The sequence below is a fragment of the Sarcophilus harrisii genome, chromosome 5, assembly GCF_902635505.1.
Source record: "Sarcophilus harrisii chromosome 5, mSarHar1.11, whole genome shotgun sequence".
NCBI classification, from domain to species: Eukaryota; Metazoa; Chordata; class Mammalia; order Dasyuromorphia; family Dasyuridae; genus Sarcophilus; species Sarcophilus harrisii.
The window spans coordinates 238,224,967-238,244,543 of NC_045430.1; positions in this window are offsets into that span (position 1 = coordinate 238,224,967).

Consider the following 19,577-nt stretch of genomic DNA (forward strand, 5'->3'; position numbering starts at 1 on the left):
ATTGTTCCAAGTTTCTTTTGCAGGTGGACAGGGACCTCTCAGTGGCTGCACTGGAATTGATAGGGCTGCAAGCTTTTCCACTGTACTGGGTGGGTCTAGCCAAATCCCACCTGTTAATGCTGGGGTTTAGGAACTCACGATTTGCCTTCTGTGGTTGGGTTGGAGCTATCACAATGCTCCTGTATTTTTGCTGCTGTAACCAATGCTGCTGTATTTTTGCTAAGAACATGCCACTAGACTCCTCATGACAAGCCTTTCCTGTTCCAGGCCTTCCCACCCTACCCCTGTGGTAGGCTGCATTCCTCCTGCCCAGTTGAGACAAGCATTTCCTGAAGTCATTCTAAAATATCTTAAGCTGGTAAATTATGCTCCAAATGATTGTGGATTCTGCCACTCCAAAATTACTTTATAGGTTTGATCTTGCATTGATTCTGAGGGAAGTTGGAAAGAGTTCAGGCAGTGTCCTGTCTATTCTCTAACATCATGGCTTTGCCTCAGAACTTGCATTCTTTGGCATTATCTTCAAGAACACCTCTATGCTACAAGGAGACATCATATTAGGAAATGAATGTCAGGCACTTCTGTTTTTTATATTAACCTTCTTCTATCTATTCAGTTATGCTTCTTATGACCACAAAGATATGCAAAGAGGATGAAGCCCATGAGCATTTAATTGAAGTAATTTTTCAAAGTTGTGGAATATCACAAATATTCATTTATGATGTTTCTATTATCATCTTTTGTTTTTTTTTAATTATCTATATTTCAAATTTATACTTTCTCTTTCCAAGAAAGTTGCAATAAATAAAACAGAAAAATCTAGGAAAACCAATCTATTTTTTTAATTTATTGAAATTAATCACATAAAAATGTTTAACCTTATATGCAATGTTCTACTCCCATAGCATTCTATTTGTGCAAAGGAGTGGAAGGAATTGTTTTCTCATCTCTAGGGTCATACTTGTTCTTTTTAAATTTTATAACATTTACTTTTAAAATTTTTGGTGCTTATTCTTTCCAATGATATGATGTAGTTGTTAAGTATACTGTTCACTTGGCTCTGTTTACTTCACTTTGCATCAGTTCATGCAAGCCTTTCCATGATTCTCTAATATTCATATTCATTATTTGTTACAGAATAAAACTATTCTATTTTATTCACTTATCACAACTATTTAGCTATTCTGAAATTGATGGACAATTATTTTATTTCCAATTCTTTTGTGCCATGTGAAGCTATAAATATTTTCATGAATATGGGACCTCTTTTTTTATCACTCAGTTCCTTGAAGTTGTATTATAGAAGTGGGATTGGCATTGTACTTACTCTATTAGCACAATTACAAACTACTTTCTAGAATAATTGGACCAATTCACAATAACACGTCATTATACCTGTCTTTCCACAATCCTCCAACACTGGCTATTCATATTCTTGCTTATGCCAAATTCATAACAATATAAATATTCTAGAAAGTCTGTCTTACCAAAATGCCAAAAAATAATGTGAAACTCTCCTTATCTTGCCCCTGAAAATGTTTTTGTGATACCTTTCTTAATTTTTTTTCCAAAGAAGCAGTAGGTTCTTAATCTTCTACTTACAAAAAATAACACTTTATGTTTATAATCAAGATAAAATACCCAAATACACACAGAATAGCTTGCAGAGAGGGGAAAAATACCTTGGTAGCTTTGGTAACCTTTTATTAGTATTTCTGCTCAAAGAAAATGGATCAGGAGGGAAGAATATGAAAAATGTAACTTTTTCTAGACAATGGGCCAGTCTCTCACCCTATGTACAATTTTCATAGAATTACTGGTCCTGCATGAATTTCGCTCAGAATCCAACTGGGAAACACAGTCAAGCACCACTATTAATCAGACAGTAATTGGAGCAATATTTCAGCCCCAAATTGCCCTAAATTAGATGGTCATAGAGTTTTGCAAATAATTTATTGGAGAAATAATCCCATTTATCAATGTTTCTCTAAAAGCTCTAGACTCCCCTCAACTATGACAACTAAAAATAATGTTTCAAGAAAGGAAGAGCCCTCCCCCCCTACTCTTTACCTATTCTTAACAGTATTAAAGGTATGGTTGAAAACATTATAGGAAATTTAAGCCAAGTAAAAAGCCAGATACTAAAAGCACTTTTAAACACCCAAGCAAGAGAGCTTGGGGGAAAATATTCTAGTAGAGCTTTGAAGAAACCAAGCTATTAAAAATGAAACAATAAAAAGAGTCCATCATAATCCTTAGAGGCTATTAAAAGCCTTTGGTTGATAGAACCATTACTTTAAAAGACTGTGGGACTTTCTACTAGATGTGGCTTTAAGTAGTCAAGGCCCTAATGGAGCAAAAAAAGGAAACCAGAACTGAGTTCCTAAGAGGCCTATTAGATCAAAGGTTTCCCACCTCTTTTGTGTCACAGATCCCTTTGGCAGTATCTGGTAAAGCCTATGGCTTCTTCACAGAGAACTATTAAAAGAATAAGGTAAAATACATAAGACTACAAAGGAAACCAATTTTATTGAAGTACATTGATAAAAATATACACACATAGATAGATACAAGTATAAATAGAGATACAAATAGAGATAGAGATGTAGATATAGATATTTAAATTCAGTAATCCCAAGTTAAGAACTCCTACTACAGAGACAAATGGGAATCCATAGACTTGGTTTTAAATATTGACTTCACTACTTATCTCATGTTTGAAGTTGTAAAAGTCATGTAATTTTTTAGGCCTTATTTTCTTTATCTGTAAAATAAGGTAATTGAATTACATGACTTCTTAGTGTTTTTTTTTTCTTCCTTAGAACCATATCTAAAACCTGTAAATCTCAGTCTTGAACCACATTGAAAGTAAAATCCCCATTATCTTTTATATTTGAAGTTCAATCACTTTTTGAAAGTTGCCAAAGAGTTGGAAAGACTTACATGAACTGATGCTGAGTGAAATGAGCAGAACCAGGAGATCATTATACACTTCAACAACGATATTGTATAAGGATATATTCTGATGGAAGTGAATATCTTTGACAAAGAGAAGATTTAATTCAGTTCCAATTGATCAATGATGGACAGAAGCAGCCACACAGAGAAAAAACACTGGGAAATGAATGTGGACTACTTACATTTTTGTTTTTCTTCCCAGGTTATTTTTACCTTCTGAATCCAATTCTTCTTGTGCAACAAGAGAACTGTTCGGTTCTGCACACATATATTGTATCTAGGATATTATAACATATTTAACATGTATAAGACTGCCTGCCATCTAGGGGAGGAGGTGGAGGAGGGAAGAGAAAAGTCGGAACAGAAGTGAGTGCAAGGGATAATGTAAAAAATTACCCATGTATATGTTCTGTCAATAAAAAGTTATAATAAAAAAAAGTTGCCAAAGAGATCCCATGTAGAGAAATCTAGAGAAATAATATTATCTGACATATCTAGTCACCTAATAGTCAGTTACCAAGTTATGTTCAACCACTAGAATGTAAATTTCTTGAAGTCATGAATTATCTTTCTTTAACCTTTGTCTTCCCCAATTCCTTTTATAATACATGTCAGAAGGTAGCAACCTAATGGACACTGAGCTGTTAATAGTTTGAATAATTAAGGATTAACATCTCTGTGTTCTCATTGGCCATTAGAAAGGAAACACATTCTGTTGCCAAAATTACAATATTTGTCAAATTTCATGATGTAGCCTTCCAGAATTTGGGGTTCTTCTAAAGGAACATCTAGAATTGTAATATTAAGAGTTCAAGTGTGAAACTGCTGTCCTTGATAGTTTAAAAAAAGATACAAAAAAGATTTGCAGAACTTTTTCTATTTTCCATCTTTTTTGTACACTGTTCATTTTTATCTTAAATGACTATATATTTGCATTTCTAGAAAAGTTTTCTTTAAACTAATTTTACATGAAGGAAAACCCAACAATTAGGAAATGGCTGAAAAAGTTGTGGCATATAATAATGATTAAATATTATTGGATGGAATACTGATGTAAGGGAAAGTTTCACACACAAAAAAAAGAAAGGGAAAAAAACCTGACAAGATTATATAAGCTGATGCAAAGTCAAAGTGAACAGAACCAAGAGTATAATGTACATAGTAACAGCAATATCATAATAGTGATCAACTGTGAAATCTTAGCTACTCTGATCAATACAATGATCCATGATAATTCCAAGGGACTTTCTGATGAAAAATGCTATCTACCTCCAAAGAAAGAAAATTGATGAACTGAGCACAGATTGAAGATGTTATTTACTTTCCCTATTTTGCTTGCTTTTTTACTTCATAATATGATTAATGTGAAAATGTGTTTTGAATAACTTCATCAGTATAATATGTCATATTTTTGCCACCTCAATAGGTGGAGAAGAAGGTTAAGGAAAGTACAGAATTTGGAAGTGAAAATTCTTTTAAAATAAACTAGTTTTATTTTTGACTATTTCTCTTTGATTCATAAGACAGTAGTGGTTTTAACCTTCTTTACAAGACTTTTATAAAAAAATATATCCTATGCAAACTGGTATTACTCTTGGTTATCTTGGCATGTAACTCAAATGTTTCTTAAAACAAGTTTTAGTTTTTTCTTTTAACTGATTTATATCAATTAAATTTCTATAAGAAATCATTGTAATTTATGTTTTTTCTTCTATTTACATCTCAGTTTTTTAAAAATCATTAGTAACTTTTTTAAAAAGGTAAGAATATACTTGTTTCCAAAGTATGTCATATATGTTTCAAAAGTATATTTTTTCCTCAATTTTTTTGTTTTAAAAACTGTTGTAATGTTGATCTTAGCTGAGACAATTAAGTGATTATACAGAGACAGCTGATTCAGGATCAACTTCCACATCAAAATCAAGCTTTTTTGTCCATCTCATGTAATTGAATTGATTTCATTTTTGTGAAATTACTTGATGTTCACCACATCTAGTACCTATTGATCCTTTTCTCAAAATACTCATTTTATAAAGGGATAAGAACTCAATGTAGTTCTCAAGTCTATGGGCTCTCTCATTTCTTATTCCTATTCCATATTTTGCAATACATTTCTTGGCATCTTCATACTTTCCTACTTTTGAACTGAAGTTACTAAGTATCAAAGCTTGTGATATTTTCATTCAAAAGGCTTTATCTGGTCCTTCACAGAATTCCTCTACCTTGGTGTATAAGCTGTAATTCTTTTTCTTACAGCCTTTTGCAAATACTTATTGGCTTTACAATCTGGAATGCCTAAATGACCCATAAAAGCAATCCTTCTGGTTTCCTTTGGACACATGAAACCAGTCCTCCCATCTCCTTTAGTGTCCTTTCTACAGAGGCTAGAAGGCATCTTTTCAGGCACCCGCAACTTCTTTTTTTTTTTCCTCATTCGATTATGGCAAGACCAAAATCAACATGATATACAGTTCATTTCCCCTGGCAATAAATGGTCATTAGGTGAAGATCTTACATTTAGGGCCCAACAGCTAAATGAGCATTTACCAATACTCTAAAAACTTTAAAACTATGATTCACATGATTTTTTAAATAAATCATCTGCCCCTTTTTATTTTTCCACTCTGTCACTACCACTGCAAAAGTAGAAGGTCTAAGAGACAATCAGACAGGTAGGTGACACAGTGAATAGAAATTTGGAACTAGAATCAGGAAAAGCTGGGTTCAGATCCTGAATTCAAATTATATATGTAATAGCCATGTAACCCTGAGCTAGTCTTTTAAAAATGAAGATGGAAATAGTGCCCATCTCACAGGATTATTGTAATGATCCTGATGATGATTGAATGAAAGAGATCCCTTCTACTCAGAGACTCAGGTTCAGAAGCAAAAGAATTCGCTAACCTGAAGGCTGTGACAAAAATAGGAGGTTTTATTTTTCACTAAGAGGTTTTTCCCTCAGTGGGCCTATTTTCTAAATTGAGAAAATCTGCAAAGAATGGTTAGCAAAAGACCTATTTTATGGGTAAGTCTGGGGGAGGTTTGATAGCCAGACCAGGATTTCTCAATTGAATGTGAAGTTTTGTCTTAGAATGTGACTCCCTAAAAGATCAATAGAAGTTTGATTTGCCCTGGAATGGTACGGAAGAGGGAACCCCCAAACTCTGAAAAATCCTTTAAGGAGAAAACCTTCTTTGATTCTGTGACACTGAGGGACTCCACCCCAAGCACAAACAGTTTCATCTTTGTTATCTGGGTGGGGATGGCTCAGTCCCTAAACCCACTGAATTCAATTCAAATTCTAGCTCTAGCTGAAACCCAGCCAGGAGCCAACCTGGGACTCTACCTATGAGCCCCCTTCAGCTTGTAGCCAAAACCCCCTATTATCAAAGAGCCAGAGTGGATGGAGCCCTCTCTATTCAGAGGTTCCAAACATGCTAGCTACCATGCTTGGCACCCCAAGAGCCTCTGCCCACTGGAATACTGTTTCTGGTGCCCTCTTCTCTTTACTTAACACCTTTTACTAACTAGACTTGAACCTTACTTCCAATCCCCGTAATAAAAAATCAGTCTAGATTTTTTGTGTCTGTAAATTCCTTTACAGAGAACTGCTTGCCCTGCCACTAGACCTCATTTTAATTTGGGTATCCCAAATCTAAACCTCATCAATACTGTTTATCTCACTCTGAGAGGATGTGAGACCATTTGGAGCCTGGATTTTTGCAGATCAAAGGGGACATGGTTTTTGTGATTTTACACAATTTTTACAGAATTCACTCAGGTCATTTTCAGTGATTATTTTACACAAATTGTTCAAAGTTCGCTCCCGTCAATCCAATGATATAATATTTGTACTGTGTTTAGTATGGTACTATAATGCTGGAGAAACTGAGGAAGGAGAGAGATTAGAGAGTTTTTAATATTTTATTAATTGGAGAGCATAATTGACTAGACAGGACTCTCTTCTCAAAGTATCCAGCCAGACAGATATTAGAGACCAATTCAATAGTTTATTAAATGGAGAGATATACTGGGACCAATGGATCCATGTTGGTCCCAGGACTGGACGATACTTTCATCTCAAAGAATCCAGCAATCAATGGGAGAATCTCAAAGCCTTAAATACCTTTTACAAACAAAGAAAAGGGGAAAGAAGCGGGAAACTTCTTCACAGATCAATTTGGCTCTGTCAGGATGGGGGAGGCCATAAATTCTTACTAAAAGCCAGAGACAGGATGTCTGAATAAACAGAAGTAAAGATGTCAGTGAGGTACCCGGGATAGTCTTATCTCTTGGAATATTTTAGAGGGATAGTATAAGTTCTTGAGGACAGAGTCAGGAAGTCTGATCTCCCCCTCTTATCTTGAGTCTTACATTGACAATTTATAACCTTAATGGACCCGAGGAGGTTTTACAACTAAGAGGATTGAGGCAGAACAGTTAAGGAAACTGAGACGAGGGATACTAGTACAGGGAAACTGAGGTAGAATAGTTCAAAGAGACTGTGGCATAACAGTACCTGGCCCCATAGGTGTTAATGAGTGTTTATTTACTTCCTTCCATTTATTGCTTTTATTTGTTTCATCGATTGCCCTGGCCAAAGAATTCATCACCAACTGATGATATTGATATTCTTGATATTAAATTTGGCTAGTATTTGGGAAATGAATTTGTTTGAACATACTCAGCACTTTTCAAGCATAGGAGAACCTGTCAGAGGTTGTCTTATGCTAGCACAAACTCCAAATCCCAAGCTTAACTTCATGACATAAAAAGCTTTGGAGTAGGATTCTGTAGAAGTCTCCAAATTGATTGTGTGATTTTTTTAAAAGATGGACTTTTGCAGTAATAAGCAGTTTAGAGTCATTAAAACTGCCACAAAGTTTTCTCAATATAATCTAGCAGAATCTTCTCCTCTTAATTCAATTCTGGGTTCAGTTCAAATTGATATTTTTGTATAATAGAGGGTCAAACGTCCTCCATCTTTAAAAAGAATGGAAACAATTGATTTAGATGTACATTGAATAATTTCAATACTTAATGAACAGAGTTTAAGAATACATGACTGCTTTTTCATGGTGATCCAGTAGCTCCATCATTGTCCCTCCCTCTCAGCACCATTCTTTCCCATTATTCACTGCCTACTGCCAAAGTTTCACCATTTGAAAGGATATTAAGAAAATTCAACTCATAACTACATTATTTTCTTCATGATCACAGAACTTGAAATTCCCTGTAGGATGGAGAATAAGTTTTTCTTTCTCTTTCTGTTTTTCCCTGAATAACATTTCCTCTTCAGGATTATGTGACCAGTTCTCTTAGCAAAGACAGCTGGCCTGAAGGGATGGGAAATGTAAGGCCTAGCCTATTGTTGTTTTAAACACTTTTTAACAGGTATTTTCCTCTCCAGATTCAAAAACTGGAGAGTTAGGCCAGATAGAAGGCACTACCCGCCTCAGAATATAAGTTTCTATATAAAGAAAAGGAATTAGATAATTAGATCAACTTGTCAGGATATAAGGTATCACCTCTTTTGCAAGTAAACAATTTAGTTTTATTTATTAAAAAAAACTGATGACATTCAATTGTGAAGAAACATGGGCTTTTAGATGACAAAATAGGGAATTAAAAGAGCCTGTTTAAGGACAGAAAAATGGTCAAGGTTGCAAGGCACTCTGGTCCCTCAGTTCATTTGTATGTCAGAGTTTCAAAGATCAAAATTCACGAAGAAGTCAATAAAATAACAACTTAGAGTGACTGGTATAATTAAATAAAAACTATTGGTTTCCTAAAAGCAAATGGATTATTTTCAGTTTTATATCATAAAGGAAAAATTAGTCACTGAGCACCTTAGAAGAGGACTTTGATTTGAAAAAATAAGTAAAAGAAGAGAAATATCAGCTAGAAGGAGCTCAGTTGAGATGAGAAGACATCAGGCAATAGTTATGAATACATTTGGTGAGTAAGGTGTTGGGAAGGCTTTAGATAATGTGTTGGCAGTTCCTAACTGGTCAGCGAAAAGCTGGAATTTATTGGAAGAAATTGAATTCTGTTAATCCCTCTCTAGTGAGATCTACAGCTTTAGGGAGAAATCTTTCAGAATGTTGGTTGCTTCTACTGTCATCTCTAATTTCATAGTGAGAAAGAGAAGGAAAAGATTGACTTCACTTCTTGCTTTGATGTTAAAAGAGAAAAGAAAGCTATTTGGATGTGTCAGCATACTAACTATAAGATGAGGCTAGCTAGGCTTGTTTGCATCGCCCAAGTTGCCAAACCTAAAGAACACTGCAGTTCTTTAGCTTAATGGAACTGTTATTTTTTGTCACAATAGCACACATCCTCATTTCCTTTTCCTTTCTTTCTTTCTTTCTTTTTTTCCCCTGAGGCAGTTGGGGTTAAGTGACTCGCCCAGGTTTACACAGTTAGAAAGTGTTAAGTGTCTGAGATCACATTTGAACTCAGCCTCCTAACTTCAGGGCTCGTGCTCTATCCACTGTCCCACCTAGCTGCCCTCTTCATTTCCCTTTTAAGGGTGATTTTGATGTGGTTTGAATGATCTCAATTCCTAGTGGTCAAGAGGTTAGTGGCAATAAGAAAGTTGTTAAGAATCTCCTTTAAATCAGGTTTAGGAGTGAAAGACTTCCTTTATTCCTGAATTATCAGTTGCAAAATGAAAGTTTATTGTTGGATAGAAGTCAGTTTACCAAGAGACTGACTTCTACAGTGGCAGATCTATTTGGAAATAGCGTTTTGGCACTGATAATACTTTCTCAGTGGGCAGAAGGATCCTGGAAGCTGAGACAGCAAGCTACCTAGGCCATCTGCAAAGACCTTAGTTAAGGAAGCTGTTATATTGGGTATCTTGATGAAGGCTGGGACAGGCCAAGCTGATCAGACCAGGTTGGGGCTGAGACAGATGAGATCAGGATTTCTCAATTAAATGAAAATTTAGAATTCCTATGGGAGTTGATTAGCCCCTGAATAGTATTGCTTCTCTTATCCTGGGAGGATGGGGCTCAGTCTCAACTCCTCGGAGCCTGGGAGAGTCTGATCTTTGAGATCAGAAAAGGGGACACATCTCTAAGAATGATAATCTTAAAGGGAACAGTTCCCCTCCCCCTTCAATTCTATGTTAAAAAGAACTTATCAGTGCTTCATCAGTCATTCATCTGGAAGAGGAGCAAATTTGCCCAACAGGAAATGGAATAATGGTGATAATCTCAAGGAGATCTATAAGCAAAGAAGCAGGTTCATAGGGTGCAGGTTGTTCCTGAAGAGATAAAGGATATCAGGATCTACAATCTGAACTTATGAACTGCCTTGAAAATAGGGGATGATTTATGTGCCTCTCTGCTAGATTACTCTTAAGTATGTGCCCACTCTCTCTCACAAAGATAATGTGCATTGGCAGGAATGTGTTTATTTTGGATAATGAAGTATTGATTATTCCTACTTTTGCTTTATTTTAAGTAACTGTGAAGTTTTGATTATCCTCGCTTTTTCTTTATTATTTAATATTTTCTATCCTGTTAATTATAATGTCTAAATTGCTTAAGGAGAAATAATTGAGCTCATGTCAAAAACAGAGCAGGTCAAAACTCCTGCACTTACTAGAGTGCTCTTATTCTTCCAACTTGGGTGAAAAAAAGTTTACCCAGTTTGAAATAATCAATGATGTCGTCATTGTTTCTGGCAGATTTGATAAAAATGGGAAACATATTGGTAGAAATTCATAAACTTCTTTGGCAAATAAGAATAGTGTATCCCTCCCTTAACAGGGTTACTCTACAACTTTTATCTTTCTCCAGGAACTCTTTACATGCCAGTTAGAGGTTAGATTAGAGTAAGTGAGCTAAGCTCAGCAAGCAAGTAGACTAATGCTCATGTGAAAGGCTACATAGGAAAAAAAGTCCAGAATATCTATCAAAAGCCAGCATTAATAGGAGAATATTAGATAGCTTTTATCTTGGATTTTTATTATAGGTTATGACACTTAAATGATTACTAGTCTTAGTCTAAATGTGGCAGATAGTTATTTGATGATCTAAGTGGTCATTGTAATCTGAAATCAAGTATTGTGATTTACTGTGAACCTAATTTCTTATATGATACAAAAAAGTTAACATTTGTAAACAGATCTATGCCCAACTAAATATATGTATACCTTGTGTATTCCCTCTTCTGTACAAAATAAAAATCAGTATGTGAACTTGAACATTATTTGACTAAAGGAAGCAAAAGGGAAGATTCAAAAATGTTTCTCAGAGAATTTCCCCACTGAGTTGTGGTTATGTGTTTTCAAACCACTTGCCATTCAAGATCTGATAGATTAAAAATATGTATTCAGAGATTGCTTGCAGGTCATCTAAAGGAATCTTGAGAAGAAAGCCTGCTGGTTACTCAGTCTTTGCAGAACAAATACATAATGCATTAAAGGAAGTAATTTGCAAAATGTATCAGATCCAACCTATAGAATTTTAGGAACAAGTCTTGAAAGTCTGCAAGTCCACAAAATTGCTTAAAATTCTCATAGTAACTGAAATCGCATCTATTAAGCAAGTTGGATAAAGCAAAACAACTACCCACTCCCCATGTTGGTTAAACAGCAAAGGTATTTGAGAACCATGGAAGAGTTTTTTTAACATTGGCTGAGGAGTTGAACTATCCAAATAGGTTGGAAAAAACGTTTTTGTTTCCATTCTTCTTCCCTTGCTTTATTATCAGAGCAAACAAGACAGTGACATGTCTTAGGCAATATGGGAAAAGTATGACCTCCTATTTCAGAGTTAGTTCCTGGCATGTCACTATCCACTGGAAACTTGAAGCTCTCACTTTGACCTATGATATGAGACTTGACTTATCACAAAAGATATGCCTGCCATTAAGAAAAGAATTTTCTGTCATTATCATGATAATCACACTTATAAAAATTAATATTCAAATGTCCCCCATGGTATTTTCTGATCCCTGGATATTATGCTGTTGGTAGTTAACTGTCCATCTCTCCTACTTTCAACTTCTTGTTTCACAAGATGTCATCATTTTTTTTGTCCCAAATTGCCTTTTCTTGATTTTCATTATTTTTTTCCTCTCAGGGGGAATAAAATCTGGGCAAGAAATCTGTTATGTGGGTTTCAGTGGCTGGTGACATCTAGTAGGGACTTTAAGATCAGCACCTTTAAAACCTGGAATTAACCAAAAACATAAGGACTTTTTGAGTGGGAAAGAGAGGAATCAGGAAAGTGGGAAGGAAAAAATGGGCAGGAAGGTGACAAAATAAGTTGGGCTTTTTTTTCTTGAAATTCCATATGATAAAACTAAAGATCTAGCCAAAATATGATTAGATTTAATATTTAGCCTACTTGACCATATCCAAACCTCATTTCTGAACTTTATTCCATTCTCTTCTTGTGGTCAGTAAATACTATGAGACAAGACCATTCATAATAGTATTGTGTGATAGAAGTTTGGGATAATCTTTTTTTGTTGCTGAGTTTATTAATTACCTACGGCATGTATAAGACACTGAGCTGGGTGCTTGGTATACAAAGAAAGGATATGTCACTAACATATGGACTCTCCCGAAGCACTCTCATGGAAAGGAGCAGAGAAAAAGATAGAGAGAAGTCATTATGTCCCAAGATATAGTCAGATAAGTATAAATGCATTCCCCAAACAACCCCTTAAACACTTTCAGTTAGAGAGGAAGATGAGATGAAATCAGGAAAGATTTTATGAAGGAGATTATACCTAAGTTAATTTTAATTATCATTTCAATTAAATTCAAATATATATGTGTATGTTTATATATGCATATATCAAATTATATATTATACATTTCATTTAATATTATATGGTATATATGACATATGAGACAGAGAAAAATAAAATGTTCTAGGAAAAATGGAGGAGAGAAAGAACTCTCTGAGTTGGGGTGGAATAAGAAAGAGTTCATGGAAGAGGAAGTGCTTAGCTAAGTATTGAAGGAAGAATAGTCTTCCTTTAGGCAGATATAAGAATCCAGTATATTCCCAATATGGAAGCTTGGTGGCTTCATGAGACATGAGAAAGGAATAGACTCCAAGGTGAAGGAAACTCCTATCAATATAGGTTGAATTTTGCCTATAACTTAGTCTTGGAAGATTGCCTAAAGCACTAAGAGATTAAGTGGCTTACCCAAAGTTACACAGCCATGGATGCCACAGGTGAAACTGGAATCCAAGTATCTGAGTCTGTGACCATTTTGAAATCCACTGTTCTGGGCCACTTCCATCAAATTTGGGGAAGAGAAGCAGTCTAGTTTGGCAAATGTAAAAGTAAGTTTTATGTTATGACTGTAACAATGGAGAAAGTTCAGTGTAAAACTCAATGGGGAATGAAATTAATAATTCATTAGAACAATAAGCAATGTTGTTGGATTCTTCTTTTTCCAGCAATGAAATTTTCTTTGCAAACAGTATTACTACCTTATTGTCAAGTGTAGAATTGTCAATATAATTGGACTATTCCATTAAAAACTTTCCCCAGATTTCTGGAGGGAGGATAGAGGCGGGAGAATTTAAACTTTATATCAGAAAAATCTTACTAAAAATTTAAGCTATTCACAAATTGAATGTTTTTTTAAATTTTTTTAATTTCAATTTATTCTTAACAGTCATTTTGAAAACTGAGTTCCAAATTCTCTCTTCCTCTCTTCATCCTCTTATCTTTTCATTTAGAAGGCAAGCAATATGATCTCAATTATAAATGTAAAATCATGCAAAACATTTCCATATTAGCCATGTCACCAAAAAGAAAGAAAAATAAAGTGAATTATTTTTCACTCCTTTTCAGAATTTTCATTAAAATTTCAATTTGCATTCAGAATTCATGTATTCTCTCTGTGGAGTTAGATAAGATTTATTTTTTTTTATTATGAGTCCTTCAGATTTGTGTTGGATCATTATATTGATCAGAGTAGCTAAATCTTTCACAGTTGACCATCACTATAATATTGCTATTACTTTGTACAATGATCACGTGGTTTTACTTCCAGTTCTTCTCAGGTGCTTCTAAAATCATTTTCCTTGTCATTCCTTAGAGCACAATAGTTTTCCATTACAATCATATACCACAACTTGCTCAGTCTTCATTTTATAAATAATCCCACAATTTTCAATTACATGACATCACAAAAAGAGTTGCTTGCTATAAATATTTTTCTACATATATATCCTTTTCCTTTTCTTTAATCTCATTGGGGCTTGGACTTAAGTGGTAGTATTGCTGAATCAAAGGGTATACACAATTTTATAGCACTTTGTGTATAGTTCCAAATTGTTCTGCAGGAACCAATTCACAATCTCACCACTTCATCAGTATGCCTATTTTTCCACATCATTTCTAAGATTTGTCTTTTTATGCAAGGCAATTAGGATCAAGTGACTTGTCCAGAGTCCCATAGCTAGGAAGTGTTAAGTGTCCAAGGCTAGAATTGAACTCAGGTCTTCCTGACTCCAGGTCCAGTGTCCTATTCACTGTGCTATCTAGCTGTCCCACATTTGTCATTTCTAATAGGTGTAACATGATACTTCATAATTATTTTGATTTACATTTCTCTAATCAATAGTGATTTAGAGTATGTTTTTTCATATGACTAGATATCTTTGCTTTTTTTTCCTTCTGAAACTTGTCTGTTCAAATTGTCTGACAATTTATCAAATGGAGAATATAATAGTTCTCATTTTTATTATATATATATTAGAAATGAGGCTTTTTATCAGAGAAATTTGCTGTAATTTTCTTTTTGTTATTACTTCATTATCTGTGGTACTTTTAGCAAAATGTAGTTTCCATGAGTATCTCTTATAATTAGGTCTATTTTTGGTTTTTATTTGTCTAAGATCATGATTTCTACCTCTATCTTTTTACTTCAACTGAAGCATGATAGATTTTGCTCCAACCTCTTATTTTAACTCTGTGTGTGTGTCTGTCTATTTCAAAGATGTCCCTATAATGAAACATATTGTTGGATTTTTCTTTGTTATCTATTCGGTTATCTGCTTCCTTTGTAATAGATGAGTTCATCCCTAGAATGAGTTTTCTCCAGAGGTACTAGTGTTCTCCTGGAAAGTCTTTAAGCATAGTCTAGATAATCTCTTAATAATGAGAATTTCTTTAGTGTTATGTTGGAGTTGATGACCATTAAGGTTCCTTCTAGCTCTCAAATTCTGTCATTCTATGGTTTTTGAAATGTGGCATACATGTATAACCTATATCAAACTACTTACCATCTTAGGAAGGGAACACTTGAGGGAGGGAGAAAATTTGGAACTCAAAAAAAATTTAAATAAATGTTAAGAAATTATCTTTACATGTAACCAAAAGAAAATACTATTTTGAAATAAATTAATAATTGAAAGTATCAGGAACAAGCAGAAGAAGGAAAGAAATGCAATGTGTCCCATTTCACCTTAAAATGATTTTGATCCCTAGGGACAGAAGCATCTCTGATACAAAGGGTTATCCTAATATTTTAGAAAAAATGGAAATATGCCATCTCACTAACAAGCCAAGAGAAATACCTCTCTTTCTCCTTTGAACTTAAAATATTTTTTATTTGTGCCATAAATCTGGCAACGGAATTCCTAATTAACTTGATGAAATTTATGGAGGTTAGTCTTTGCTTGTAACTTCAATTGCATTGGCCTAAAAAGGGTATGACCATGCCCAGTGACATCTTGCTTGAGAAGATTAGTAGTTGTCTCCTGGGATTTACCCAATTAACATTTCATTGAGGATTAGTAATTTCATCTCAGGGATTGAAGACAATTTGGTTGATTTGGGACTTTGGTCAGGACAACCCTTTTGTGCTGGGCCTATATAAAGTCAATTGTAGTAGTGGCCTTTTCTCATTTTCTCTCTGAATGGGATACAGAGTAAAAACCAGAAATCTGAGAAGAGCCCTTGGAGGGGAGGTAGGATAATATTTGTGCACAGGTCCACTTTCCGATTCATTCTCATCTATTAAAGCCAGAAATGACCACTCTAGAAACAGAGTTACCAGTAGCCAGGGTTAGTAGTGGGACAATAAGAGTTCCTGGACCCCAAACAGCTGAACCCAGTCATTGAGAGACATGTCTTATAGCCTTGGGAATAAGCAGAGAGTTCATAGCTAAAAAACTGTAAATCACAAAACTGGAGACCCAAAAATGTTGTCTGTTGTTGGTTGGGGTATTCCCAGAGAACTGTGGATTTTGAGTTTTTTAACCTGAGTAATGGAAACCCTGATTTTTGGCCTATGAAAATGAAAGAAGAGGGGAAATGAGAAGAAATCAAATGAATGAGAAGTCTCAACAGACATCTGATGATAGAAGCTAATGATGTTTGAGTGTTCCTGCCTCCATGGAAGAAACAGAGCAGAGAGAATCTGAAGCCAAAAGCAGCTACTTTGTACTGAATCATCTGAGGGGGATGATTGAAGCCCTGCTTGCCTTGCAGATGCTGGGAGCTCATTGGTGGAAGAAGAAACCTCCTGCTATGTGAAGAGCTGCCTGTAATAGTCATTCTTTAAGCACCAGGAAGTCTGACAGAGGACAGAAAGGTACTTCAGATGCTTTGGAGTTGATTGGAAGAGAAAAAATGCTAATGTTATATGAAGAACTGACTAGGTTTATTGCTCTTTAGTGCCCTCTACCATCTGAGAGTGCTTGACTTTGGTCTTCTACTCTCTGGATTGAGATGAAAAATTCCTTAAAGTCCAGAGGCTAGATTTGAAAAGCATTTCATTTCTCCAGCAAGAGGAAACTGAAACTGAAATAACTTGACTCTTTTACCATCTGGTCAAGGGGACTCAATTTAAAAGCTGCAAAATCCAGTTTTAAGGTTAATGTTTCATTGAAAAAGTGTAATACTGCTGCTGGATGAAAATATAATTTAAATACTACTTCAGCAGCCAGAGAATATCAGAGAATCATTTTCATGCTATAGTAGGAAAGCTTAGAAGAGATAAGTGACTGGTACTTCAGACTGTTCCCTAAGAGATACCCCTTATATCTAGGTTTGAAGTCCAGAGCCATGAGTTGCCCTAGTCATGTGAGTTTATTTATTCAAGTTCTTCAGTACTAGATTTTTGTATGTGTGTACTCATTCTTCCCCATGGACATAGTGCAGATTGATGAAAGACTTATAGATGGCTTCTTATTTAATAAATCTCAAGTTTAAAGGTCTCAAGATTTCCAGGGATAGAGACAAAATGTCATAAAAAAAAAAAAAACTCAGCCAAGAATTGCCAACATTCTCCTCCAAACAACTTTTTAAAAATACTCAAAATTGAATTCAGGAGTAGCAGAGACAATATGTTGTAATGAGACATCCTTTCAGTCTAATACAACATAGGAGGTCAGAAATGGATCTGTAACAACTGTGAAGAGACTGACCTGGAGCCCACATGAATAAAACAACAGGGGTGGGAATAGATGGTGGTAATGAACATAGCAATAGCTATGGGAGTTCTAAAATCAAAGACAATAAAGAGACCTAGCAACTTGCCAGAAAGAGATTTTAAGGTAACTCTGCTAGTATTGGACATGGGATCAGATGCTGTTTGGCAAACCCATTGCCCATACTTACTTTTAGTTCATACTTTAAAGGAAAAGCCTTAAAAGGCAACTTCTTGGCAACTTCAGTGTTGCCACTTCTGAGTCATAGTTTAAGAGCAGTGAAGAACATGTTCCCTCAAGAGGGAGTAAAAACTCTGAGGGACAGTAACTATTCCAGACTCAAGAGGTCAGGGATCTTGAGGAACAATATTGTTTCTGGTTCCAAAGAAAGGGTGTTGAGGAGCAATATTGATTGCACTTCCAAGGACTCAGGGCTCTTCCTGGGTAAGGACCAGAGGACAGACCAAGAGAGCATTGACTATAATTCTCCCCAGACCACATTATCTTAGAAGCACTGAAAACTTTGAAACTCCTCCCTGAACTAGCTCTGAAAACAGCAATGCAAAAAAAAAAAAAAAAAAAGCCCGAAGAATGAGGAGGAACCACTCTCCCCAAAAAAGAAAAAAAAAGAAACAAATAAAGAAAGGGGGGGGGGGGGGGGGGGGGGCGAGGGGAAAGCGGAATGAGCAAACAACAAAAAAGTAATGTGACCATAAAATATTATTATGAAGACAGAGAAAAGATTAAGACAGAAACTCAGAAGAAAAAAATGAAGTCACAATAAATACAACCAAAGCCTCAAAGAAAAAAGAAAAGAAAAACTGTGAATTGGACATAATCCCAACAAGAATTCCTGGAAAAAAATTTTAAAAAAGAAATTATTTTCAAAAATCAAATAAAAGAATTAGAGGAGGCATTCAGGGGTAAAGCCAAGATGGGAGAGAGGACACTAGCTTCTTTCTGATCTTTTCCCATGACCCTCAACTAAATAACAAATTTAGCCTCTGAATTAGTTCTGGACTGGCAGAATCCACAAATATTGGGACTGCAGCAAATTACCAGCAGAAGATAATTTCAAAGATATCAGAAAAGGTTATTTTTGTCAGGCATGAAAGGAGGTGGCCAGGCACAGGCAGGCAGAACACAGACACCAATGGACACTGTGCAGACCCAGGGTGGGGTACAATCTCCACAGAGTGGTGCAGACTCCATGCTGCAAAGAATGTATGTAGAGGAATCTACATGAGGATTGGCTACTCTGCCTTGGTTGCAAGCCAGTAGATCAGCAGAGAAGTTATAAAATATCCACACAAATACAAAAGGTAAATAGTGAACCCCAAAACACCAGAGTCTCATGGGAAATGGCCATGCCCATCCAGTACCAGGAGTAAATAAGCATAATCCCATTGCAGCCACAGTTGCTTTGCTGCCTGTAGAGGAAGCTTGGAAAACCTCTTTTGCCTTAAAAGCAGATCCCAACTTAAAAAAAAAAAATAAAAAGGCAAAGAGAACTCTAATCATAGATAGGTATTATGGTGAAAGAGAAGAACAGATTTCAAACCCTAAGGAGACTAAAAGCAGATTGTCTCCAACTGGACCCCCAAAAGGTGATATAATCTAGTCTCCACAACATAAGGCTCTCCTAGAAGAAATTAAAAAGGATCTTAAAAGAGATAAGAGAAAAATGCATTTACTATTTCTGCCTTTCTGCATTTTATTTTGGCTCCAACCAAATTCCTTTTATGATACAGATATAGTACTGATACCTAAACCAGGTAGGACAAAAACAGAAAATGAAAATTATAGACCAAGCTCCTACTGAATATAGTTGCAAAAATCTTAAATAAAATATTAGCAAAGAGATTACAGAAAAATCATCCCCCAGATAATTATAATGACCAAGTAGGATTTAAAGCAGGAATGCAGGACTGGTTCAATATTAGGAAAACTATTAGCATAATTGGCTATATCAATAACTAAATTAACAAAAACCATATGGTCATCTCAATAGATACAAAGTACTTGATAAAACCCAACACCCATTCCTATTAAAAACACAAGAGAGTATAGGAATAAATGGACTTTTCCTTTAAATAGTCAGTAGCATCGATTTAAAACCAGAGTAAGCGGCATATGTAATGGGGATAAACTGGAACCATTCCCAGTAAGATCAGGGGCAAAACAAGGTTGCCTACTATC